Source organism: Oncorhynchus keta, unplaced genomic scaffold (assembly GCF_023373465.1).
Source record: "Oncorhynchus keta strain PuntledgeMale-10-30-2019 unplaced genomic scaffold, Oket_V2 Un_scaffold_4195_pilon_pilon, whole genome shotgun sequence".
Classification (NCBI taxonomy): domain Eukaryota; kingdom Metazoa; phylum Chordata; class Actinopteri; order Salmoniformes; family Salmonidae; genus Oncorhynchus; species Oncorhynchus keta.
The window spans coordinates 65,990-82,482 of record NW_026290935.1 but is presented as its reverse complement, the minus strand read 5'-3'; the positions used below and the strand labels follow the sequence as shown (position 1 = coordinate 82,482).

At 45.5% G+C, this 16,493-nt stretch overlaps 1 protein-coding gene across 5 annotated transcripts in view; it reads right to left on the bottom strand.

The window, feature by feature from the left end:
- The window catches only part of nktr (natural killer cell triggering receptor), a 102,930-nt gene that overhangs the window by 74,092 nt on the left and 12,345 nt on the right, over positions 1-16,493 (bottom strand). The gene's annotated exons all lie outside the window — the stretch shown is intronic.

Genomic DNA, 16,493 nt, shown 5'->3' with positions numbered 1-16,493 from the left:
TGGAGTAGGGGCCTGAGGGCACAGTGTGTTGTGAGATCTGTGAATGTATTGTATTATTTAAAAAATTGTATAAACTGCCTTAATTTTGCTGGACCCCAGGAAGAGTAGCTGCTGCCTTGGCAGGAACTAATGGGGATCCATAATAAACCCCAGGAAGAGTAGCTGCTGCCTTGGCAGGAACTAATGAGGATCCATAATAAACCCCAGGAAGAGTAGCTGCTGCCTTGGCAGGAACTAATGGGGATCCATAATAAACCCCAGGAAGAGTAGCTGCTGCCTTGACAGGAACTAATGGGGATCCATAATAAACCCCAGGAAGAGTAGCTGCTGCCTTGACAGGAACTAATGGGGATCCATAATAAACCCCAGGAAGAGTAGCTGCTGCCTTGGCAGGAACTAATGGGGATCCATAATAAACCCCAGGAAGAGTAGCTGCTGCCTTGGCAGGAACTAATGGGGATCCATAATAAACCCCAGGAAGAGTAGCTGCTGCCTTGACAGGAACTAATGGGGATCCATAATAAACCCCAAGAAGAGTAGCTGCTGCCTTGACAGGAACTAATGGGGATCCATAATAAACCCCAGGAAGAGTAGCTGCTGCCTTGACAGGAACTAATGGGGATCCATAATAAACCCCAGGAAGAGTAGCTGCTGCCTTGACAGGAACTAATGGGGATTCATAATAAACCCCAGAAAGAGTAGCTGCTGCCTTGGCAGGAACTAATGGGGATTCATAATAAACCCCAGGAAGAGTAGCTGCTGCCTTGACAGGAACTAATGGGGATTCATAATAAACCCCAGAAAGAGTAGCTGCTGCCTTGTCAGGAACTAATGGGGATTCATAATAAACCCCAGGAAGAGTAGCTGCTGCCTTGGCAGGAACTAATGGGGATTCATAGTAAACCCCAGGAAGAGTAGCTGCTGCCTTTACAGGAACTAATGGGGATTCATAATAAACCCCAGAAAGAGTAGCTGCTGCCTTGGCAGGAACTAATGGAGATCCATAATAAACCCCAGGAAGAGTAGCTGCTGCCTTGGCAGGAACTAATGGGGATCCATAATAAACCCCAGGAAGAGTAGCTGCTGCCTTGGCAGGAACTAATGGGGATTCATAATAAACCCCAGAAAGAGTAGCTGCTGCCTTGGCAGGAACTAATGGGGATCCATAATAAACCCCAGGAAGAGTAGCTGCTGCCTTGGCAGGAACTAATGGGGATCCATAATAACCCCCAGGAAGAGTAGCTGCTGCCTTAACGGGAACTAATGGGGATCCATAATAAACCCCAGGAAGAGTAGCTGCTGCCTTGGCAGGAACTAGTGGGGATCCATAATAAACCCCAGGAAGAGTAGCTGCTGCCTTGGCAGGAACTAGTGGGGATCCATAATAAACCCCAGGAAGAGTAGCTGCTGCCTTGGCAGGAACTAATGGGGATCCATAATAAACCCCAGGAAGAGTAGCTGCTGCCTTGACAGGAACTAATGGGGATTCATAATAAACCCCAGAAAGAGTAGCTGCTGCCTTGTCAGGAACTAATGGGGATTCATAATAAACCCCAGGAAGAGTAGCTGCTGCCTTGGCAGGAACTAATGGGGATTCATAATAAACCCCAGGAAGAGTAGCTGCTGCCTTGACAGGAACTAATGGGGATTCATAATAAACCCCAGGAATAGTAGCTGCTGCCTTGGCAGGAACTAATGGGGATCCATAATAAACCCCAGGAAGAGTAGCTGCTGCCTTGGCAGGAACTAATGGGGATCCATAATAAACCCCAGGAAGAGTAGCTGCTGCCTTGGCAGGAACTAATGGGGATCCATAATAAACCGCAGGAAGAGTAGCTGCTGCCTTGGCAGGAACTAATGGGGATCCATAATAAACCCCCAGGAAGAGTAGCTGCTGCCTTGGCAGGAACTAATGGGGATCCATAATAAACCCCAGGAAGAGTAGCTGCTGCCTTGGCAGGAACTAATGGGGATCCATAATAAACCCCAGGAAGAGTAGCTGCTGCCTTGGCAGGAACTAAGGGGGATCCATAATAAACCCCAGGAAGAGTAGCTGCTGCCTTGGCAGGAACTAATGGGGATCCATAATAAACCCCAGGAAGAGTAGCTGCTGCCTTGGCAGGAACTAATGGGGATCCATAATAAACCCCAGGAAGAGTAGCTGCTGCCTTGGCAGGAACTAAGGGGGATCCATAATAAACCCCAGGAAGAGTAGCTGCTGCCTTGGCAGGAACTAATGGGGATCCATAATAAACCCCAGGAAGAGTAGCTGCTGCCTTGGCAGGAACTAATGGGGATCCATAATAAACCCCAGGAAGAGTAGCTGCTGCCTTGGCAGGAACTAAGGGGGATCCATAATAAACCCCAGGAAGAGTAGCTGCTGCCTTGGCAGGAACTAATGGGGATCCATAATAAACCCCAGGAAGAGTAGCTGCTGCCTTGGCAGGAACTAATGGGGATCCACAATAAATACAATACAAATACACAGGCAAAGACAGACCGACATGGAGACAACAGAGACCGGCTACATCACCCTCACCCCCTTCCTCCCCTATCACCTCCTCCCACACATGTCCCCGTCAGCATGCTTTGTCTCTCTGGAAGCCTGTCCCGGTGTCTCTTATTGGGATTTAAAGGAAACCGAAAACCCTGCAAACACCACTTGAACTGGAGAGAAATGTGTGATCGTCGGGAAACTGTCCAAAAGCACAACCCTCCCTTTATATATGAGCAGAGGAGAAGGGGTCTAATTTCCCATCCTAACACCTCCCACAGCTTGCCAGAGAGACAGAGACCCACTGTGCTTTAAAATCCTGTCTCCAGCCACCAGGCAACCTGTTATTATCTGAACAGTCATCAGGTTTATGAAACTCTCTCATGTGGTTTAACTTGCTCATTAACACCATCTGAAGGCAGTCAGAAACCAGCCGATAGTACACTTACAACCACTCCAACAGTCCAGAATGTATCGCATACTGAGGGCGGGAGGTAGCCTAGTGGTTAGAGCATTGAACCATTAACAGAAAAGTCACAAATATGTCTGTGCCCTTGAGCAAGGCACTTAACTCTAATTTGCTCCAGGGGAGCCGTACTTTTATGGCTGACCCTGTAAAACAGCACATTTCTGGTGTATGTGTAAAAAACAACAACATTAAAAATATATATTATTTTACATTTAACACACAGTGCATTCGTAAAGGATTCAGAACCCTTGACTTTTTACACATTGTTACATTACAGCCTTATTTTATTTCACCTTTATTTAACCATGTAGGCTAGTTGAGAAAAAGTTCTCATTTACAACTGCGACCTGGCCAAGATAAAGCATAGCAGTGTGAACAGACAACACAGAGTTACACATGGAGTAAACAATTAACAAGTCAATAACACAGTAGAGAAAAAAAAAGAAAAAAAAGGGAGTCTATATACATTGTGTGCAAAAGGCATGAGGAGGTAGGCGAATAATTACACTTTAGCAGATTAACACTGGAGTGATAAATGATCAGATGGTCATGTACAGGTAGAGATATTGGTGTGCAAAAGAGCAGAAAAGTAAATAAATATAAACAGTATGGGGATGAGGTAGGTAAATTGGGTGGGCTATTTACCGATAGACTATGTACAGCTGCAGCAATCGGTTAGCTGCTCAGAGGGCAGATGTTTGAAGTTGGTGAGGGAGATAAGTCTAACTTCAGCGATTTTTGCAATTCGTTTCAGTCACAGGCAGCAGAGAACTGGAACGAAAGGCGGCCAAATGAGGTGTTGGCTTTAGGGATGATCAGTGAGATACACCTGCTGGAGCGCGTGCTACGGATGGGTGTTGCCATCGTGACCAGTGAACTGAGATAAGGTGGAGCTTTACCTAGCATGGACTTGTAGATGACCTGGAGCCAGTGGGTCTGGCGACGAATATGTAGCGAGGGCCAGCCGACTAGAGCATACAGGTCGCAGTGGTGGGTGTTATAAGGTGCTTTAGTAACAAAACGGATGGCACTGTGATAAACTGCATCCAGTTTGCTGAGTAGAGTATTGGAAGCTATTTTGTAGATGACATCGCCGAAGTCGAGGATCGGTAGAATAGTCAGTTTTACTAGGGTAAGTTTGGTGGCGTGAGTGAAGGAGGCTTTGTTGCGGAATAGAAAGCCGACTCTAGATTTGATTTTAGATTGGAGATGTTTGATATGAGTCTGGAAGGAGAGTTTGCAGTCTAGCCAGACACCTAGGTACTTATAGATGTCCACATATTCTAGGTCGGAACCATCCAGGGTGGTGATGCTAGTCGGGCGTGCGGGTGCAGGCAGCGAACGGTTGAAAAGCATGCATTTGGTTTTACTAGCATTTAAGAGCAGTTGGAGGCCACGGAAGAAGTGTTGTATGGCGTTGAAGCTCGTTTGGAGGTTAGATAGCACAGTGTCCAAGGAAGGACCGGAAGTATACCGAATGGTGTCGTCTGCGTAGAGGTGGATCAGGGAATCTCCCGCAGCAAGAGCAACATCATTAATATATACAGAGAAAAGCGTCGGCCCGAGAATTGAACCCTGTGGCACCCCCATAGAGACTGCCAGAGGACAGGACAACATGCCCTCCGATTTGACACACTGAACTCTGTCTGCAAAGTAGTTGGTGAACCAGGCAAGGCAGTCATTAGAAAAACCGAGGCTACTGAGTCTGCCGATAAGAATATGGTGATTGACAGAGTCGAAAGCCTTGGCCAGGTCGATGAAGACGGCTGCACAGTACTGTCTTTTATCGATGGCGGTTATGATATCGTTTAGTACCTTGAGCGTGGCTGAGGTGCACCCGTGACCAGCTCGGAAACCAGATTGCACAGCGGAGAAGATACTGTGGGATTCGAGATGGTCAGTGATCTATTTGTTAACTTGGCTTTCGAAGACCTTAGATAGGCAGGGCAGGATGGATATAGGTCTGTAACAGTTTGGGTCCAGGGTGTCTCCCCCTTTGAAGATTGTCACGCCCAGCTGATTTGTACGGGTCCAGGTTTTGCAGCTCTTTCAGAACATCTGATATCTGGATTTAGGTAAAGGAGAACCTGGAGAGGCTTGGGCGAGTAGCTGCGCGGGGGGCGGGGGGGGCGGAGGTGTTGGCTGAGGTTGTAGTAGCCAGGAGGAAGGCATGGCATTATTCTAGAATGCATAAAAAAAATCCTCATCAATCTGCACACAATAGCTTAATGATAAGTGAAAACAGGTTTTTAGAAATGTTTGCAAATATATCATTTCAAAAGGTATTCAGACCCTTTGCTATGAGACTCAAAATTGAGCTCAGGTGCATCCTGTTTCCATTGATCATCCTTGAGATATTTCTACAACTTGGAGTCCACCTGTGATAAATTAATAAATTCAATTATTTGCCTACCTCCTCATGCCTTTTGCACACATTGTATATAGACTCCCCTTTTTTTCTACTGTGTTATTGACTTGTTAATTGTTTACTCCATGTGTAACTCTGTGTTGTCTGTTCACACTGCTATGCTTTATCTTGGCCAGGTCGCAGTTGCAAATGAGAACTTGTTCTCAACTAGCCTACCTGGTTAAATAAAGGTGAAATAAAAAAAATAAAAAAATTGATTGGACATGATTTGGAAAGGCACACACCTGCATATATAATGTGTTATTAATATTGCTGCACAGCTATTTTCAGGTCTCTCCAGAGATGCTCGATCAGGTTGAAGTCCGGACTCTGGCTAGGAAAAGTATTGGTGGTTCCAAACTTCTTCCATTTAAGATTGATGGAGGACACTGTGTTCTTGGGGATCTTCAATGCTGCAGATTGATGGAGGCCACTGTGTTCTTGGGGATCTTCAATGCTGCAGATATTTTTGGTACCCTTCACCAGATCTGTGCCTCGACACAATCCTGTCTCGGAGCTCTACAGACAATTCATTCAAACATAATGGCTTGGTTTATGCTCTGACATGCATGGTCAACTGTGGGACCTTAAAGACAGGTGTGCCTTTCTAAATAATGTCCAATCAATTGAATTTACCACAGGTCGACTCCAATCAAGTTGTAGAATCGCATATAAGTTTGACATTTTTTGGGGGGGCCATATCGCCCAGCTCTAAGCCAGACTTAATCGCTCAACATCAATGCCGACCTCACTAATGCTCGTGGTTGAATGGAAGCAAGTCCCCACAGTAATGTTCCAACATCTAGTGCAAAGCCTTTCCAGAAGAGTGGAGGTTGTTTTAGCAGCAAAGGGGGGACCAACTCCATATTAATGCCTGTGTTTTTGGAAAGAGACAAACAGGTGTCCACATACTTAGTGTACATTCCTTGCCAAATCCCGACAGCTTTATCACAAATTCAAAATGGATGATTAAAATAGGGAAATATGTTTCTGGGTTCAGCATGTGAATGGAGAAGAAGCTGAGGAGCAGAAGACCTGTAACGTTGTGAATGGTAATGATGCCGACTCCAGTCCAAACGTTAAGAGTCTCATGCGGTCACACGCCCCACTGATCTTCAGAACCTCCCCACGGTTCTTGTCTTGGAAACTACAGCTACTAGCCACTCAGCTCCAACCTGCCATCGATGCTGCAGGAATCCAGGAATCCCAATCTCGCCATTTTGTTGGTATACCAGAGAAACGTGAAGGGGGGACTAGGTTAAGTTCATGTCAGAATTCTTTGTGGAGGTGCTGGGTCTGGCCATCATTCAATCACCCGCGAAGCTGGATAGAGCCCACCGCATTGGCCCCTCCCCAGCGGGCGGAGACCACAACTCCAAGCCTAGTGTTTATCGTCCGTTTTCACTGTGACAAGGAGCGCATCCTCCAGAGAGCAGAGACCAACTTCTGCAGACGCAAGGTGTTCATCTTTCCTGACCTTGAGTGTCGCCAAGAAAAGACCTACATTTCTCGATGTGAAACACAACCTTCATGAGAAAAAAAAGGTGAAATTCTCACTCCGCTCGTCTCCACATTGAACATGCCGGGGGGAAGCTACAGTTCGACTCCCACAAGGACGCCCAGCATTGGTTCAACAGTCACTTCTGAGCCTTATCTTGGATCTATGACCTACTCTTTTACCAGGTAGCATGCATAGCCTATCCTAAGTCGAAGGCATGTTTTGACTTATACGACAGGGCCCCCCTTGTTGCCTTTCCTTCTCTACCAGGCAGAAACACTAACGTGGAATTCACAATTAACAACCCTGTCAAGGGGTCTAGGGTCTTCTCTCATTTGAAAAAGCTAAAGGCAGATGGGGTATTTTTACAAGAGACCCATTTACGCATTAAAGATCACTTAAGGCTACAAAACTCCAGGTTTAGTCAGGTTTTCCATTCAGACCTTCAAAGCCAGAGGGGTTGCACTTTTGGTTAATAAAATTATACATTTCTCTCATGTTATTTCAGACTCTTAATCACAACTGGAACCATTTGGCAAACACTTGTAGTATTGGTTAATGTATATGCTACTACTCATGTTATTTCAGACACTTAATCACAACTGGAACCATTTGGCAAACACCTGTAGTATTGGTTAATTCTCGTCTGCTGTCTGATGCAGACATTTTTTAAATGTTATCTCCACTTCTATTGATCATTTTCTTTTTTCAAATCAGACAATCTCAACCTCTCCTATGGGAGACTTACGGCTTATTTTAGACAAAACTCGGAAAGCTAAACTTGAAGAATTCTAAAGCCATCCTTGACTCAGACCATCAATAAGCCCTGACACCATCCCCAGAGCTATATAAGCAACGCTTGAACTTACAATCTGAATTCGATCTCTTGTTCACCACAGAGGAAGAACGGTGACTATAGCATTCATGTGGTACCTACTGTGAACATAGCGACAGTGCAAGTCGCCTGCTCACACACACCAATTAAAAATTCTGCCTCCCTTCTGATTCCCCAAATGAAAGATTCCTTTCATAGCTTGATGTCTGACCGTACGGAGATCAATGACACCTTCAAATCATCTTTCTATTCCTCCCTGTATACATCAATTTCCATCAAATACTCCCACAGAATGGTGCCGGAGAGGGTGGCAGACATTTTACGTGCTCCTAACCAACAGTGTTATTTTGTTTGTTTTTTTTACATAATGTTGCTGCTAACGTCTCTTATGACCAAAAATCTATGCTGGACATCAGAACAGCGATTCCTCACCACAAACTGGAAGAAGCTTTTGACTTTAACAAATCCGACATGAAGGATATACTGCTTTCCGGGAACAGGCCCAAATCCCCATCATTTGCGTGACGAGAAGATGGAGAAAAAGGGGGAGGAGGTCAGGCTGCATTCTGAGAATTCATAGGCGATCGAGTAAACCCCCACTGCCATCTGTTCTATTGGCAAACATGCAATCATTGGAAAATAAAATCGATGACCTACGAGGAAGATTAATCTACCAACGGGACATTAAAAACGGTAAAATCGAACGTTTCACCGAGCCGTGGCTGCACGACAACATGAACAACATACAGCTGCTGGGTTTTACACTATAATCGACAGGATAAAACAGCAGCCTCTGGTAAGACAAGGGGTGGCGGACTATGTGTTTTGTAAACAACAGCTGGTGCATGATATTTAAGGAAGTCTTAAGGTTTTGCTCGCCTGAGGTATAGTATCTCATGATAAGCTGTAGACCACACTATCTACACCTAGAGAGTTTCTGTATTTTTGTACAGTAGCAAGAAGTGTGTGAACCCTTAGCAGAAATTGGTCATAAAATTTGATCTGACCTTCATCTAAGTCACAACAATAGACACACACAGTCTGCTTAAACTAATAAAACACAAACAATTATAATTTTTCATGTCTTTATTGAACACACAGTGTAAACATTCACAGTGCAGGTTGGAAAAAGTATGTGAACCCTTGATTTTAATAACTGGTTGACCCTCCTTTGGCAGCAATAACCTAAACCAAACGTGTTCTGTAGTTGAGGATCATACCTGCACAACGGTCAGGAGGAATTTGACCATTCCTCTTGCTGTTTCAGTTCAGCAAAATTCTTGTGATGTCTGGTGTGAACTGCTCTCGAGGTCATGTCACTGCATCGCAATCGGGTTGAGGTCAGGACTGGGCCACTCCAGAAGGTGTATTTTCTTCTGTTGAAGCCATTCTATTGTTGTTTTACTTCTGTGTTTTGGGTTGTTGTCCTGTTGCATCACCAAACTTCTGTTGAGCTTCAATTGGCGGACAGATAGCCTTACATTATCTTGATAAACTTGGGAATTCATTTTTCCGTCGATGACACTAAGCTGTCCAGGCCATGAGGCAGCAAAGCACACCCAAACCATGATGCTCCCTCCACCATACTTTACAGTTGAGATAAGGTTTTTATGTTTGTGTGCTGTGCCTTTTTCTCCACACATAGTGTTGTGTGTTCCTTCCAAACAACTCAACTGTAGTTTCATCTGTCCACAGAATATTTTGCCACTAGCGCTGTGGAACATCCAGTTGCTCTTTTACAATCTTCAGACGTGCAGCAATGTTTTTTTTGGGACAGCAGTGGCTTCTTCTGTGGTGTCCTCCCATGAACACCATTCTTGTTTAGTGTTTTACGTATCGAAGACTCATCAACAGAGATGTTAGCATGTTCGAGAGATTTCTGTAAGTCTTTAGCTGACACTCTAGGATTCTTCTTAACCTCACTGAGCATTCTGTGCTGTGCTCTTGCAGAGTAGCAACAGTGCTGAACTCTCTCCATTTATAGACAATATGTTTTACAGTGGACTGATGAACATCAAGGCTTTTAGAGATACTTTTGTAACCCTTTCTAACTTTATGCAAGTGAGCAATTCTTGATCTTAGGTCTTCTGAGATCTCTTTTGTTTGAAGCATGGTTCACATCAGGCAATGCTTCTTGTAAATAGAAAACTCATTTTTTTTGAGTGTTTTGTATAGGGCAGGGCAACTCTAACCAACATCTCCAGTCTCATCTCAATGATTGGACTCCAGGTTAGCTGACTCCAATTATCTTTTGTCATTAGCCTAGGGGTTCACATACCTTTTCAAACCTACGCTGTGAATGTTTAAATGTATTCAATATAGACAAGAAAACTTCAATAATTAGGGTGTTTGTAGTTTAAGCACACTGTGTGTGTCTATTATTGAGACTTGGATGAAGTTCAGTTCAAGTTTTATTAGCAATTTATGCAGAAATCCAGGTAATTCCAAAGGGTTCACATACTTTTTCTTGCCACTGTGGCTGTCTACATACCATCACAGACCGATGCTGGCACTAAGACCATACTCAATGAGCTGAAAACCACCATACGCAAACAAGAAACCGCTCTTCCAGAGGTGGCACTCCTAGTGGCCGGGGACTTTAATGCAGGGAAACTTAAATCCTTTTTAACAAAAGTCCACCAGCATGTTAAAAAAAACTCAACCACCTCCACACACAGAGACTTGTACAAAGCTCTCCCTCACCCTCCATTTGGCAAATCTGACCTTAACTACATCATCCTGATTCCTGCTTTCAAGCAAAAAAAATACAGCAGGAAGTACCAGTGACAAGATCAATAAAAATGTGGTCAGATGAAGCAGATGCTAAGCTAGAGGACTGTTTTGCTAGCACAGACTGGAATATGTTCCGGGATTCCTCCGGTGGCATTGAGGAGTACACCACATCAGTCACTGGCTTCATCAATAAGTGCATCAATGACGTCGTCCCTACAGTGACTGTACAAACACCCCAACCAGAAGTCATGAATTCCAGGCAACATCTGCACTGAGCTAAAAGGGTAGAGTTGCAGCATTCAAGGAGCGGGACTCTAGCCCAGAAGCTTATAAGAAATCCCGCAATGCCCTCTGACGAACCATCCAACAAGCAAAGCATCAATACAGGACTAAGATCTAATCGTACTACAATGGCTCCGACGCTCATTGAATGTGGCAGGGCTTGCAAACCATTACAGACTACAAAAGGGAAGCACAGCCGAGAGCTGCCCAGTAACACGAGCCCAAAAGATGAGCTAAATTACTTTTATGCTCACTTCGAGGCAAGTAACACTGAATCATGCATGAGAACATCAGCTGTTCCGGACGACTGTGTGACCACGCTCTCCGCAGCCGATGTGAGCAAGACCTTTAAACAGGTCAACATCCACAAGGCCTCAGGGCGAGACGGATTGCCAGGACATGTACTCAGAGCATGCGCTGACCAACTGGCAAGTGTTTTCACTGACATTTTCAACCTCTCCCTGTCTTAGTCTGTAATACCATGTTTCAAGCAGACCACCATAGTCCCTGGGCCCAAGAACACTATGGTAACCTGCCTAAATGACTACCATCCCGTAGCACTCACATCGGTAGCCATAAAGGCAGGTCATGGCTCACAACAACAACATTATCACAGAAACACTAGACTCACTCAAATTTGCATACCACCCCAACAGATCCACAGACGATGCAATCTCTATTGCACTCCACACTGCCCTTTCACACTTGGACAAAAAGAACACCTGAGATTGCTATTCTTTCACATTAGCTTTGCATGCCCTCAAAGCTCATCACTAACCTAAGGACCCTGGGCCACCCCCAGGTGGTAAGGGTAGGTAACAACACATCCGCCACACTGATCCTCAACATGGGGGACCCTCAGGGGTGCGTGCTCAGTCCCCTCCTGTACTCCCTGTTCATCCATGACTGCACGGCCAGGCAAGATTCCAAACCATCATGAACTTCTTGGTGACAGGGGGCAGTATTTTCACGTCCGGATGAAATGCATGCCCAAATTCAACTGCCTGCTACTCATCCCCAGAAGATAAGATGTGCATATTATTAGTAGATTTAGATGGAAAACACTCTGAAGTTTTCTAAAACTGTTTGAATCATGCCTGTGAGTATAACAGAACTTATGTAGCAGGCGAAACCCAGAGGAAAAACCATTCAGATCTTTTTTGTTTTTGAGGTCACTCTTTTTTCAATGGGATTTCATTGGGAATCCAGATTTCTCAGGGACCTTCTTGCAGTTCCTACAGCTTCCACTGGATGTCACCAGTCTTTAGAAATTGGTTGAGGTTTTCTTTTGTGTAATGAAGAAGTACAGCCATCCAGAACGAGGGTAACTTGAAGTGTACTGTTAGATAGAGGTGCGTGACCATAAAGCTACAGTTTGTTTTCCTCCTGTATTGAACACAGATCCTCCAGTCTTCAATTTTATTGATTATTTACGTTAAAAAATACCTAAAGTTGCATTACAAAAGTAGTTTGAAATGTTTTGGCAAAGTTTACAGGTAACCTCTGAGATATTTTGTCACGTTGAGCAAGTTGGAACTGGTGTTTTTCTGGATCAAACGCAAAAACAAGACATGGACATTTTGTATATATGGACGGAATTAATCAAACAAAAGGACCCATTGTGATGTTTATGGGACATATTGGAGTGCCAACAAAAGAAGCTCGTCAAAGGTAAGGCATGATTTATATTTTTATTTCTGCGTTTTGTGTCGCGCCTGCAGGGTTGAAATATGTTCTCTCTCTTTGTTTATGGAGGTGCTATCCTCAGATAATAGCATCGTTTGCTTTCGCTGAAAAGCCTTTTTGAAATCTGACATGTTGGCTGGATTCACAACAAGTGTAGCTTTAATTTGGTATCTTACATGTGTGATTTCATGAAAGTTTGATTTTTATAGTCATTTATTTGAATTTAGCACTCTGCATTTTCTCTGGCTTTTGGCCAGGTGGGACGCTAGCGCCACACATATCCCAGAGAGGTTTAAGTTTGCCAATGACAACAGTCCGACAATGACGAGACAGCTTACAGGGAGGCGGTCAGAGAACTGGCGTGTGGTGCCAGGACATCAACCTCTCCCTCAACGTGATCAAGACAAAGGAGATAATTGTGGACTACAGGAACAGGAGGAACAGGAGGAGAAGCACGCCCCCATTCTCATCAACGGGGATGTTGTGGAGCAGGTTGAGAGCTTCAAGTTCCTTGGTGTCCACATGACCAACAAGCAAACATGGTCCAAGTACACAAAGACAGTCGTGAAGAGGGCACTACAAAACCTATTCCCCCTCAGGAGATTGAAAAGATTTGGCATGAGTCCTCAGATCCTCAAAAGGTTCTACAGCTGCACCATTGCACCATTGAGAGCATCCTGACTGGTTGCTTCACTGCCTGGTATGGCAACTGCTCAGCCTCCGACCGCAAGACACTACAGAGGGTAGTGCTTACGGCCCAGTACATCACTGGGGCCAAACTTCCTGCCATCCAGGACCTCTATACCAGGCAGTGTCAGAGGAAGGCCCTAAAAATTGTCAAAGACTCCAGCCACCCTAGTCATAGACTGTTCTCTCTGCTACCGCACAGCAAGCGGTACTGGAGTGCCAAGTCTTGGTCCAAGAGACTTCTAAACAGCTTCTACCCCCAAGCCATAAGACTCCTGAACACCTAATCAAATGGCTACCCGGACTATTTGCATTGTGTGTCCCACCAACCCCTCTTTTATGCTGCTGCTACTCTCTGCTTATCATATAAGCATAGTCACTTTAACCATATCTAAATGTACACCTACTATTTGCATTTCACCCCCCCTCTTTTACACTGCTGCTGCTGGTACTACTACACTGTTATTATCTATGTATAGTCACTTTATTAACTCTACCTACATATACATATTACCTCAATAAACACGACTAACCGGTTTCCTGCACATTGATTCTGTACCGGTACCCCCTGTATATGGCCTCGCTATTGTTATTTTACTGCTGCTCTTTAATTGTTACTTTTTCTTATTTTTTTAAACTGCATTGTTGGTTAGGACTTGTGAGTAAGCATTTCACGGTTGTATTCGGTGCATGTGAAAAAATTTGATTTGATTTGAATAAGACTATATTTTTGGGTGACCTGGAGACTCAGTTGAGGCTGAAACTGCAAATGACCTTGACTCTCCTCTCAGCCTTGAAGAAATGATTCCGTCTATCAAGTCAATGCAGAGCAGCAAGCCTCCAGGGCCTGATGGGTTTCCAACTGAGTTCTTTAAGAAATGATATGCTTTTATCTATGTATAATAATTCACTTGAACATGGCTCATTCACACCTACCCTAAAACAGGCTTCAATAGCGCTTCTCCTTATGAAGGGGAAAGACCGTGTTCTTCATTTAGGCCCTAAGCCTCCTTAATGTGGATGTCAAGGTGCTGGCGAAGGCGTCTGAAAGTAGTCTAACCAGGACTCATATCACAAGAACAAACCGGCTTCATAAAAAGGACAGATATTCATTTTTTAATATTCGGACGCTGTTTAAAATGATTTATTCTAAACAATTCTCCAACTCCCCTGAGGTGGTAATCTCCTTAAGGACATTTGCTCTTCTTAATTAAAAATGGATTTACGGACAAATGTTGCCGATAAATCTGTTTCTTGCATACACCTCTCCAGGCCAATGTCTATACTGTTGTGATTATTCTGCACTGGTATGTGGGACACGCAGAGACTGTCCTCTTCATTATTTACCGTCGCCAATGAGCCCCGTTCAGTAGCTTTACAGCCATCCTCCTCTATCCAAGATGTAACAATGGAAGGAGTTGAACATGGGTTATCAATGTATGCAAATGATTTGTTACTCAATGTAAATAAGCCTGTTAACCTGTTTACCTTCTATCCCTTCTATTCTGGAGAACTTTGGCTCCTTCTCCGGTTACAAGATGAATCTCCAGAATAGTGAGTGCTTCCCAATCAATACAGCAGCGCTAGAGATCCAGCAGACAGTCCTTTCAGCCGCTCTGGTTTCTCCTTGGAGTGAACATACCTCATTCATTACATGCGCTGTTTTCTGCAAATTTCGCTCCCCTTCTTGCGCAAATGAAAACTAATAAAAATTTTAATGCTGTAAAAATGAACAGTTTACCCAAATTCCTTTATCTATTTCAATCTATCCTATTGTTTTTACCAAAGTGTTATTTGAAGTCAATCAGGCTGTTACCACATTTATCTGGAGAGGAAAGATAGATCTTTTGTTTAGTGGAGGGCTGGCACTACCCAAATTTTTATACTATTACTGGGCAGCCAAGTGGCAATTGCTGAAATTCTGGTTACATGCTCCAGATACCCCATGGTGCCAATTAAAGGCACACTCTTGTATTCCTGCTTTACTCTGCTCTTCTCCCCCAGCATCCCCCTCTCGCAATACAAGCAATCGTGTAGTGCTCACCACACTTAAGATCTGGTACCAGTTTCGACTGCGTTTTAAAATCGCCTCTGCTTCTACTATGGGACCTACTGATAAGTATCACTTATTTCCTGCTTCCTTAGTAGATCATTCTTTCTCTCACTGGACAAGGAAATGTATTAAGTCCTTCCAGTACATATGTAAATTGTATTTTTCTACTTCCCCAACCAGGCCCCTAAATTCTCTGTCTCCATCTTGTTTATTTGTTGTGATATATATGTATAATTTTTGTTTTCTAGGAAGGAATTTAGGGAGGGTGTGGGGTGGGTGGACTGAGGTAGGGCGGAGGTAGGTAACGGACTTGGGGGGGTTGGGTGGATGTGTTGGGTTGTGTGGGCGTTTGGGGTATGGTCAAATCTTTGTACCTACATTGATGTAAATTTTGTCAAACTTGAATAAAATATATACAATAAAAAGTAGGGAAATATCCAACCACGAGCTGCAGATGTAGAATAATAAACGTCTAGTTGAGGCTCCAACCCCCCACCCCTCCCTAGGCCTAGGCAGGCTCCAACCCCCCACCCCTCCCTAGGCCTAGGCAGGCTCCAACCCCCCACCCCTCCCTAGGCCTAGGCAGGCTCCAACCCCCCACCCCTCCCTAGGCAGGCTCCAACCCCCCACCCCTCCCTAGGCAGGCTCCAACCCCCCACCCCTCCCTAGGCAGGCTCCAACCCCCCCACCCCTCCCTAGGCAGGCTCCAACCCCCCACCCCTCCCTAGACCTAGGCAGGCTCCAACCCCCACCCCTCCCTAGGCCTAGGCAGGCTCCAACCCCCACCCCTCCCTAGGCAGGCTCCAATCCCCCACCCCTCCCTAGGCAGGCTCCAACCCCCACCCCTCCCTAGGCCTAGGCAGGCTCTAACCCCCACCCCTCCCTAGGCCTAGGCAGGCTCCAACCCCCCACCCCTCCCTAGGCAGGCTCCAACCCGCCCACCCCTCCCTAGGCAGGCTCCAACCCCCCACCCCTCCCTAGGCAGGCTCCAACCCCCCACCCCTCCCTAGGCAGGCTCCAACCCCCCACCCCTCCCTAGACCTAGGCAGGCTCCAACCCCCCACCCCTCCCTAGACCTAGGCAGGCTCCAACCCCCCACCCCTCCCTAGACCTAGGCAGGCTCCAACCCCCCACCCCTCCCTAGGCCTAGGCAGGCTCCAACCCCCCCCCCCTCCCTAGGCAGGCTCCAACCCTCCACCCCTCCCTAGGCATAGGCAGGCTCCAACTCCCCACCCTAAACTTAGGCCTAGGCAGGTTCTAACCCCCACCCCTCCCTAGGCAGGCTCCAACCCCCCACCCTAAACTTAGGCCTAGGCAGGCTCCAACCCCCCACCCTAAACTTAGGCAGG